The sequence below is a fragment of the Glycine max genome, chromosome 20 (genome assembly GCF_000004515.6).
Source record: "Glycine max cultivar Williams 82 chromosome 20, Glycine_max_v4.0, whole genome shotgun sequence".
In the NCBI taxonomy this organism is placed as follows: Eukaryota; Viridiplantae; Streptophyta; class Magnoliopsida; order Fabales; family Fabaceae; genus Glycine; species Glycine max.
In genome coordinates, this window is record NC_038256.2 from 19850978 (window position 1) to 19860379 (window position 9402).

Genomic DNA, 9402 nt, shown 5'->3' on the forward strand with positions numbered 1-9402 from the left:
TCAAAGAGAATCGGACAAGTGTAATAAAAGCAAAGAATGAGATAGGAAAAAAAAAACTCCCTAAGTCATGGTGGAGGAAGAGCAGGGTGGAGTAAGGAAGTCTCTTCCACCACTACGTCCACTAAAGAAGGGTTCGTGAGGAATGGCTTAAGTCGATGTCCGTTGACCTTGAAGCTCTTGTTTGTGGAGTCGCTTTTGATCTCAACTGTACCATAAGGAAAAACATTAGTAACAACAAAAGGACCAATCCACTTAGACCTCAACTTACCACTCATGAGTCCAAGCCTAGAATTATACAATAACACTTTTTGCCCAACCACAAAGTCTTTTTTAACTATCATGCTATCATGGAACTTCTTGGTCTTTTCTTTGTAGAACTTGGCATTCTCGTAGGCGTCTAGGCGGATTTCATCTAACTCACTCAGTTGCAACTTCCTTTCCTCGCCAGCTTGATCCATAGAGAAGTTGCAAGTCTTCACTGCCCAGTATGCTTTGTGCTCAATTTCCACTGGAAGATGACATGCCTTTCCAAAGACAACCCGATAAGGAGACATTCCTATGGGTGCTTTGTAGGCAGTCCGATGTGCCCAGAGAGCATCATCAAGCCTGGTACACCAATCTTTCCTGCTTGGCTGCACAATCTTCTCTAGAATTCTCTTGATTTAGAAATTTCTGCCTGTCCATTAGTCTGGGGGTGGTATGGTGTGGATACCCTGTGTACCACCCCGTACTTTTTAAGCAGGGCATGCATTGTCCTGTTGCAAAAATGGGTTCCTTGATCACTAACAATTGCTTTAGGTACTCCAAACCTGCAAAACAGATTAGACCTGACAAAGTCTGCGACAACTTTAGCATCATTAGTTCTAGTGGGCTTGGCTTCCACCCATTTTGAAACATAGTCAACTGAAAGGAGAATGTAAACATAACCAAAAGAGACAGGAAAAGGACCCATGAAATCTATACCCCAGACATCAAACACCTCACAAAATAGCATAGGTTGCTGAGGCATTTGTTGTCGCCATGTAAGTGTATGTCCTGCTCTCTGACACTGCTCACAAGTGCTGCAGATCTTCCACGCATCTTTAAATATGGTGGGCCAATAAAAACCACAATCAAGCACTTTGCGAGCTGTCCTTTGAACACCCAGATGACCTCCTGGTGCGGAAGAATGACAGAACTGCAGGACTGAGTCAGTCTCATGATCTGGAATGCACCGTCTAATGACCTGATCAAATATATACAAATGATCATCCGGGAAATCATCCCGAATAGGTGAATCTGCATCAGAGACACGTTCGATCCGGCTCAAATGATCAGCAACTAGATTTTGTGCTCCGCTCCTATCACGGATCTCCAAGTCAAACTCTTGGAGCCAGAGCATCCATCGGATCAACCTAGGCTTAGAATCAGCCTTCTTCAACAAGTACTTTAGAGCTGCATGGTCAGTATAAACAATAATGCGAGTACCAAGCAAATAAGATCGAAATTTTTCAAGAGCAAAAACTATGGCTAGAAGCTCTTTCTCAGTAGTAGTATAATTTGCTTGGGCAGCATCTAAAGTCCTAGAAGCATAATATATCACCCTGGGCAATTTATCAATTTTCTGAGCAAGGACAGCCCCCAATGCATAATTTGATGCATCACACATAAGCTCAAAAGGGGTTGTCCAATCGGGTGCCTGGATGATGGGGGTGGTAGTCAACGCTCTTTTGAGGCAATCAAAAGCCTCTTTGCATCTGTCATTAAAGTCAAACTCCACCTCCTTTTGCAACAAGTTGGACAGTGGAAGGGCTACTTTGCTAAAATCCCTTATAAAGCGCCTGTAGAATCCTGCATGAGCAAGAAAAGATCGCACCTCTCGCACACAAGAGGGGTAAGGCAATTGTGAAATAACAGAAATTTTTGCAGGATCTACTTCAATGCCCTTATTGGAAATAATGTGGCCTAAAACTATACCTTTCTCAACCATAAAATGACATTTTTCAAAATTTAGAACAAGGTTAGTTTCAATGCATCTATTCAAAACTTTTTCCAAACTATTCAAACAACCATCAAAAGAGGATCCATATACAGTGAAATCATCCATAAACACCTCTATGCACCGCTGGAAGGTACCAGGGGCATTGCACAGGCCGAAAGGCATCCTCCTATAAGCAAAAGTGCCGAAGGGGCAGGTGAATGTGGTCTTTTCCTGATCCTCAGGAGCAATAGTAATTTGCATATAACCAGAAAAACCATCAAGGAAACAGTAGTGGGATTTACCTGCCAGGCGTTCAAGCATCTGGTCAATGAATGGCAGGGGAAAATGGTCCTTTTTGGTAATCTGGTTCAGCCTCCTATAGTCAATGCAGACTCTCCAACTGTTCTGCACCCGAGTAGGAATCAGCTCCCCCTTCTCATTTCTGATCACTGTGAGGCCAGTCTTTTTCGGGACTACCTGGACGGGACTCACCCATTGGCTGTCGGAGATAGGATAAATGATTCCAGCTTGCAAAAGCTTGGTTATCTCCTTCTTCACTACATCAAGAATCACCGGGTTGAGTCTTCTCTGTGGCTGTCTTACTGGTTTAGCTCCATCCTCTAAATTTATTCGATGCATACATGTGGATGGGCTAATACCAGGAATGTCCGCCAGGGTCCAGCCTATAGCCTTCTTATGCTTCTTGAGCACTGACAACAACTTCTCCTCTTGCTCATCAGCAAGGGAGGCAGATATAATCACTGGAAAACTCTTGCTATCATCCAAGTAAGCGTATTTTAAATTTGATGGCAGAGGCTTCAATTCTGGTGTGGTCGGCTGGACAGTGGTAGAAGGAGATGGTTTCTCAGCCTTGACCTCATAAAGAAAGTCAGAGGTATGTGTACTTCCTGAAACATGGTTAGTCCTATCTGACTCTATAAAATCAATCTCAAGAGGTAAAACACCACCACCAGGCATGCAATCAATATCACTCTCAGATTCACTCTCAGCATCAAATTCAGACATATGATCAAGTACAATTTCAGACTCAATGCATGAAGAGTGAGAGGCATGCAGATTAGAATAAAGATCAGTCATGTATTCATCAACAACATGGTCAATTATTTCAGCACGAAATACAGAAAGATCTTCAGATGGGTATTTCATAGCATCCAGAATATTAAAATGAACAGTTATATCACCAAACTCCATAGACAGTGTGCCTGCATAAACATCTATCTTAGTTCTAGCAGTTTTCATAAAGGGTCTGCCTAGAATGATGGGAACTGATCCTTGAGAAAATCCATCTTCCATATTCAAGATATAAAAATCAACAGGGAAAATCAGTTCACCAACTCTAACTAAGACATCTTCTATGAAACCAACAGGATAGGCAACACTTCTATTAGCTAAATGAATTACCACATCAGTTGACTGCAAGGGACCTAGAGATAGAGAATTAAAAATAGACAGAGGCATAACACTAACAGAAGCTCCTAAATCTAGCATGGCATTGTCAAACTTACTATTCCCTATGATACAAGGTATGCTGAATGTACCTGGATCTTTACATTTTTCAGGAATTTGAGGAACAGATTTACCAATCAATGCGGAGACATTTCTGCCCATGCTAATCCGTTCACTTCCTTTAAGCTTCCGCTTATTAGTGCACAGCTCCTTCAAGAATTTGGCATATCTTGGAATTTGCTTTATTGCATCCAACAGAGGTATGTTTACCTCTACCTTTCTAAACGTTTCCAAGATCTCTTTCTCTGCCTCTTCCATTTTTTTGTTGGAAACTGCTCTTGGAGGGAATGGAAGAGGGGGAATGTGCTAATTCTGCAAATCAGAATTACCTGTGGAAAAAGATTCACCTGCACAGAAATTGTTAGGTAAATTTTTGTCATCACCTTTTTCTGGAATAGAGTGAAGTTTGGCAGGTTCATTTGCAGATGAGGAAGGTGCTACGGGTTGAGGTCCTTGACATTGCTTTCCCGACCTCAATGAAATGGCACTGACATTTTTGGGGTTTTGGACAGCTTGAGAAGGCAGCTTGTCAGAATTCTGGGACTGTTGTTGATTCAATTGAGTAGCTAATTGTCCCATCTGATTGGTTAAGCTCTGAATGGAGGCTCTGGTCTCTTGCTGAAACTGCATGTTCTACATAGTCATTTGCCTCACAAGTTCTTCGAGGGAAGGTTGTGGAGGGGCCTCAACTGTTGGCTGTTTCTGGGGTTGTTGCTGTTGTTGGATTGGTGGAGGAATGTATGGTCTGCTTGGGCCAGCAGCATTTTGGAAGGAAGGAGCAGGCTGCTGTTGTTGCTGAGGGCTGGACCATCTGAGGTTAGGGTGATTCCTCCATCCAGGGTTGTATCTGTTGCTGGAAAGGTCATAATTGTTCTGCTGTGGTTGATTTTGCTGCTGAGGTTGAGGAGGTCTATTGTAAATATTTGCAGCATAAGCTTCAGGCTGCTCAATTGCTCCAGGTTGCTGCATGGAAGGGCAAAGGTCTGTATGGTGGTCAGCAGAAGAGCACAAACCACAAACCCTTGCGACAAGTACAGATTTCTGATTCAAGGCCAGCTGGGTTACCAAGTTGACCAACGCATCCAGTTTGCCTTCAAGCTTCTTAGTTTCAGATGATGCAGATGGGTTTGTAGCTACCTCATGCACTCCTCTAATGACTATGGCATCATTTCTGGCACTAAACTGCTGGGAGTTGGAGGCCATCTTCTCAATTAAATTTCTGGCTTCAGCAGGAGTCATGTCTCCAAGGGCTCCACCACTGGCAGCATCTATCATACTTCTCTCCATATTACTGAGTCCTTCATAAAAATATTGGAGAAGAAGCTGTTCTGAAATCTGATGGTGGGGGCAACTGGCACATAGTTTCTTAAATCTCTCCCAGTACTCATACAGGCTCTCTCCACTGAGTTGTCTAATACCTGAGATATCTTTCCTGATGACTGTGGTCCTGGAAGCAGGGAAAAAATTTTCTAAGAATACTCTCTTAAGGTCATCCCAGCTCGTGATGGACCTTGGAGCAAGGTAATACAGCCAGTCCTTTGCCACTCCCTCTAATGAATGAGGAAAAGCTTTCAGAAATATGTGATCCTCTTGGACATCTGGGGGTTTCATGGTAGAGCAGACAATGTGAAATTCTTTCAAATGTTTGTGCGGGTCTTCACCTGCAAGGCCATGAAACTTTGGAAGCAAATGAATCAGTCCAGTCTTAAGAACATATAGGACATCATCATCAGGGTATTGGATGCACAAGCTTTCGTAGGTGAAATCAGGTGCAGCCATTTCCCTTAGAGTCCTCTCACGAGGTGGAGGTTGTGCCATGTTCTCAGAATGTGCAAAATCAGAATGCTCAGAATCAGAATGCTCAAAATTATAATGCTCAAAATTATAATGCTCAAGATCAGGATGTTCAAAATCACCAATAACAGAATGCACAGATTCACCAGTTATGGAATGCTCAGAATGATCAAAAGGTATAAAATGATGCCTAACTAATCTATGAAATGTCCTATCTATCTCAGGATCAAAGGGTTGTAAGTCAGATGGATTGCCTCTAGTCATACACTACATTCAGCATGCACACAACTAGTTGCCTTGTCATGTAAATAAAGGTGTAGGTTTGAACTACAGCTACCCTCAAATGATATCCAAATGACTTGAAATTTTGTGAGCAACCTTATAAAATGATGAGAAGATAGCACAAAAAATTTCAGACAAAAATTCAAAGTCTAACTATGAAAGCTAAAAATGGTAGGTTAAGAAAAATAAGTGAATAAAATTGAAAAATAAAAAACTTTTGACAGAATCGGTTTTTTTGGACGATGGAGACCTCAGCCGGCCTACGGCCGGCTGCCACGGCGTAGGAAATTTTTTTCTACCCCAAATGCATATATAATAATTGCGATTCTGATAACCGGAGCAAAAGTTATGGCCGTTTGAAGTTTTGACAAACACAAAATTTGCTAGTTTTTTTGGAACTTTCAAATCTGACCAAACTAAAGGCTCTAGCTATTTTTCCCACAAAATATGGATTAAAAGAAGTTACCACAAAAAAATTCAGCCAAAAATAACAACCCTAGCTACTAAAACAAAAAATCCCAAATAATTCAGCATGGGTGGTCGCTAAAATCCGTCTCTAGCTGATTTCTACTACTACCCTATTTTTCCGCAAGCTGATTTCTACTACTACTCTGTTTTCAAGCACAATCTTCACAGCAAAACACCCAAGACTGAAACAGGGACTTTGTTTGTATTTAGATTAATGCAAACCCAATTTAAAAGCAAGAGATAAGAATTTAAAATAGAAGATAGAAGATAAGGTAAAGAAAAGATAAGATATTTAAAGATAAAATTAGAAGATAAAAGAAAAGATAAGATATTTAAAGATAAAATTCAAAGATAAAAGATTGAAAGATCAAAATAGAAGATAAAGATAATAGATAAGATAAGATAAAAAATTTAAAGATAAGATATGATAAAATATTTAAATTGCGATAAAGATAACTACTTCTAAGAAATTCAAATAAATAAGATCTAAATCTACTAAATCTAAATACTTACTCCTAAAACCCAACAGTAAAAAATAAGGAATAACTACTTCTAAGGAAGACCGACAATGAAAATAAGGACTAAAATCTATATATTAAAATTGCTAAAACCTGACAAGTCTAATTGGCCTAGATATATGGATTCTGGATTTGTCTGTTATCAATACCAGTGAACTAATCAACACTAACACACATACTAACACAATACTAACAATTAAACATAAAACACGAAAGGATTAAACACACAACAATAGCTAGCTATTATGAACCTTTGGACACTGCTCCCCGGCAACGGCGCCAAATTTGATCGAGGCCGTACCCGAATCAAATAAACATGAAAATGCAGTAACTAGGAAGTGATCCTAGGTCGTTTCCCAACGAGCAGTGACAAGCCAAATGTTCATAATATACTTGCAGTAACAGTAACAGTAACGATGGGGGGGGTTTGGTTGTTTGGTAATTAAAGAGCAGAACAAATAAAATGGAATACGAAACTACTAATACTAAAAACGGGTTGTTTCCTCTGATTCAGAAGCCACTCTCTTATCCTGGGTTATGGAGAATTTGTCCCTAACAGTCAACCACTTAATCCAACCCTATTTCAATTTACTAAGCGAAAATCAACTTAGGGTTTTCAATACGTGATTAGGCACCACATACACCAGTTAGCCCTTCGTCCATTAAGCATGAACGCAAGTTAGGCTCAGAGGCAATTAATCGAACACGAAGCGTGCACTGATTAATATTCACGAAATTGGGATAACTGGTGAAGGGAAAACTGCCAGGAAACCACATTGCAAGCGAAACCTCAAAGAGAGTTGGGCTTCGTCCTCAAAAGGAACAACACCAGAAAATCTAGCCTTCCATTAATCAATAGAGAACGAAATTATAGATTGAAGAACGAAATTTTATTGCTAAAATGAAAAGTCAAAACTGGAATTGCAAAACAAAAAAGTGTCTAAGAAAAGCCTAAAACTAAAAACGAAAATAGGAGAGAGAAGAAGAGAGAGAGAGAGAGAGAGAGACTAAAACTAAAAACGAATAATCGAAGAGAGAGCCTAAACTAGAACCTTGGTGCTGTTATATAGTTTTTCAGTCCCAAAGCTTACAAATCTGTTTTAAATCCAGGCCCATAAACAAATTAAATTCAAATCTAGATAAGATAAGATAAGATCTAGATTAAATAATATCTAGATGAGAAATTCAAATCTAGATAAGATAAGATCTAGATTAAATAATATCTAGATGAGATCAAATCTAAATAATATTTAGATAAGATAAAGATAAGATAAGATCTAATTTTGTAGAATAAAATAGTCTGCCCTCTTCAAGTCCAAGCTCAATTCTGGATTCAAGCCCAAGCCCAATTCTGGATTCAAACCCAATGCTTCATTAATTCCTGAAATTAGATTAAAAACATCAAATTAGCTGAATGGGCCCAAATAATAAAACTGCCTAATAAATTTGACAATTAAGACTAATCAGTATTTAAAATGGGGCAAAAAGGGTTAAGAAATAGGAGAAAATGATGGCACATCAGCGGCGTAGCTAATCCGTGATCGAGTAGAGATGGAGTGCCTAGAGGGATCTTGGGAGACCCTCGAAGGCAACACGAGGTGCCGATTTCGGGGCACCATTCGATTCATGGCTACTTCTTTGATGCATCCAGATGAACCTGCACGGACGCTTCAGCGCACGATGGAGTGGATACTACCCACGCCTACACCATATCGTCTAGTGGAGCCAGTCCAAGTGATCGAGGTGACGTCATCCGAGGAAGACCCCGAGGAGGATCTGGAGGAGCTACCTCCTGAGCCTGCCGTGGATGCCCTTGACTTTCTAGAGGGTGATGAGGATCCACTTCCTGAGGTGGATTCTCCCGAGGAAGTCATGTCGGCATCTGAGGCAGACTCTACGGAGGATAGTGGCCCGAGGGAGATGGCGATCAGCGGAGGCTCTTCATCATAGTGGACAGTTCCATGGATTAGTTTTATATATTTTTGAGGGTGGGTGTATCTAGGACTGACTGTTAGGTTTACTCTTTTGTTTTTATATGGGTAGACCTGATGTATAGGAAATTTGATAATTGTATACATGTGGCTGAAGCCAACACTGTGGACACCTTTGCTCTGGATGACACTATATATTTTGTAAAACTCCCTTATTTTGGACAGCTTTAAATGATGAATGCATTTATAATCGATCTTGTTATTTGAAAAGAAAGCATTAGCAATTTTATTTGTGAAAGAGTTTATCGACCGTATTTTATTCTTTTATTTTCATGTGACGACCTAAAGTAATGGCTGGTACATTCTTCCTTTTGAAACAGCAAAATAGTTTAGAGATTATGAGCGGTAAGAAAGAAATGACTCCGAATAGAGTTGTGAACTGACCATTCAGGACTCTGTAGTGAGGATTTTCCTTCTAAACCTAGTTATGGTGAAAAGAGAAAGAAATGAAAAAGAAAAAGAAGAAAAAAAAATTTACCATGGTTTTTGTTATTTAAATTATTACTATTAAACCAGTCATTAATTTAGGGACGCCACACTCAAGATTATAAATTATAATCAGCAACTAAATTTGAAGCATCCTAATTCCTAATCATAACTAATGTAGAAACATTAGCAATTGTAACATCTGCAGCAGATGTACTATTGTTTGTTGTCTGAGTTTGCCCCCAAGACTTAGCTGCAGGCATTGAATTTGGCATTGACACAGTTGAACATGGATTGAGATGGTCACAGGTCAGAAACACTATGGGGTAGCAGTCCCAATTTTTTCTAGGAAAGTAGCAGCATGATAGTTACAGAATTAGATTGCAAAGAAGCTGACGCTGCCGTCTGGCCGGGCTCGTGTCATTACCCCTTTCTT

General features: G+C 40.0%; 1 non-coding gene and 1 pseudogene across 1 annotated transcript; one reads left to right on the forward strand and one right to left on the reverse strand.

Moving 5' to 3' along the window:
* Nucleotides 1-3067: 3067 nt before the first annotated feature.
* LOC113000720 (uncharacterized) lies at nt 3068-5329 on the reverse strand (annotated as a pseudogene).
* Nucleotides 4820-4928, forward strand: LOC113000875 (small nucleolar RNA R71). The gene has a single exon (XR_003266196.1). It is a non-coding gene; the product is annotated as a small nucleolar RNA R71 (small nucleolar RNA).
* Nucleotides 5330-9402: the final 4073 nt, after the last annotated feature.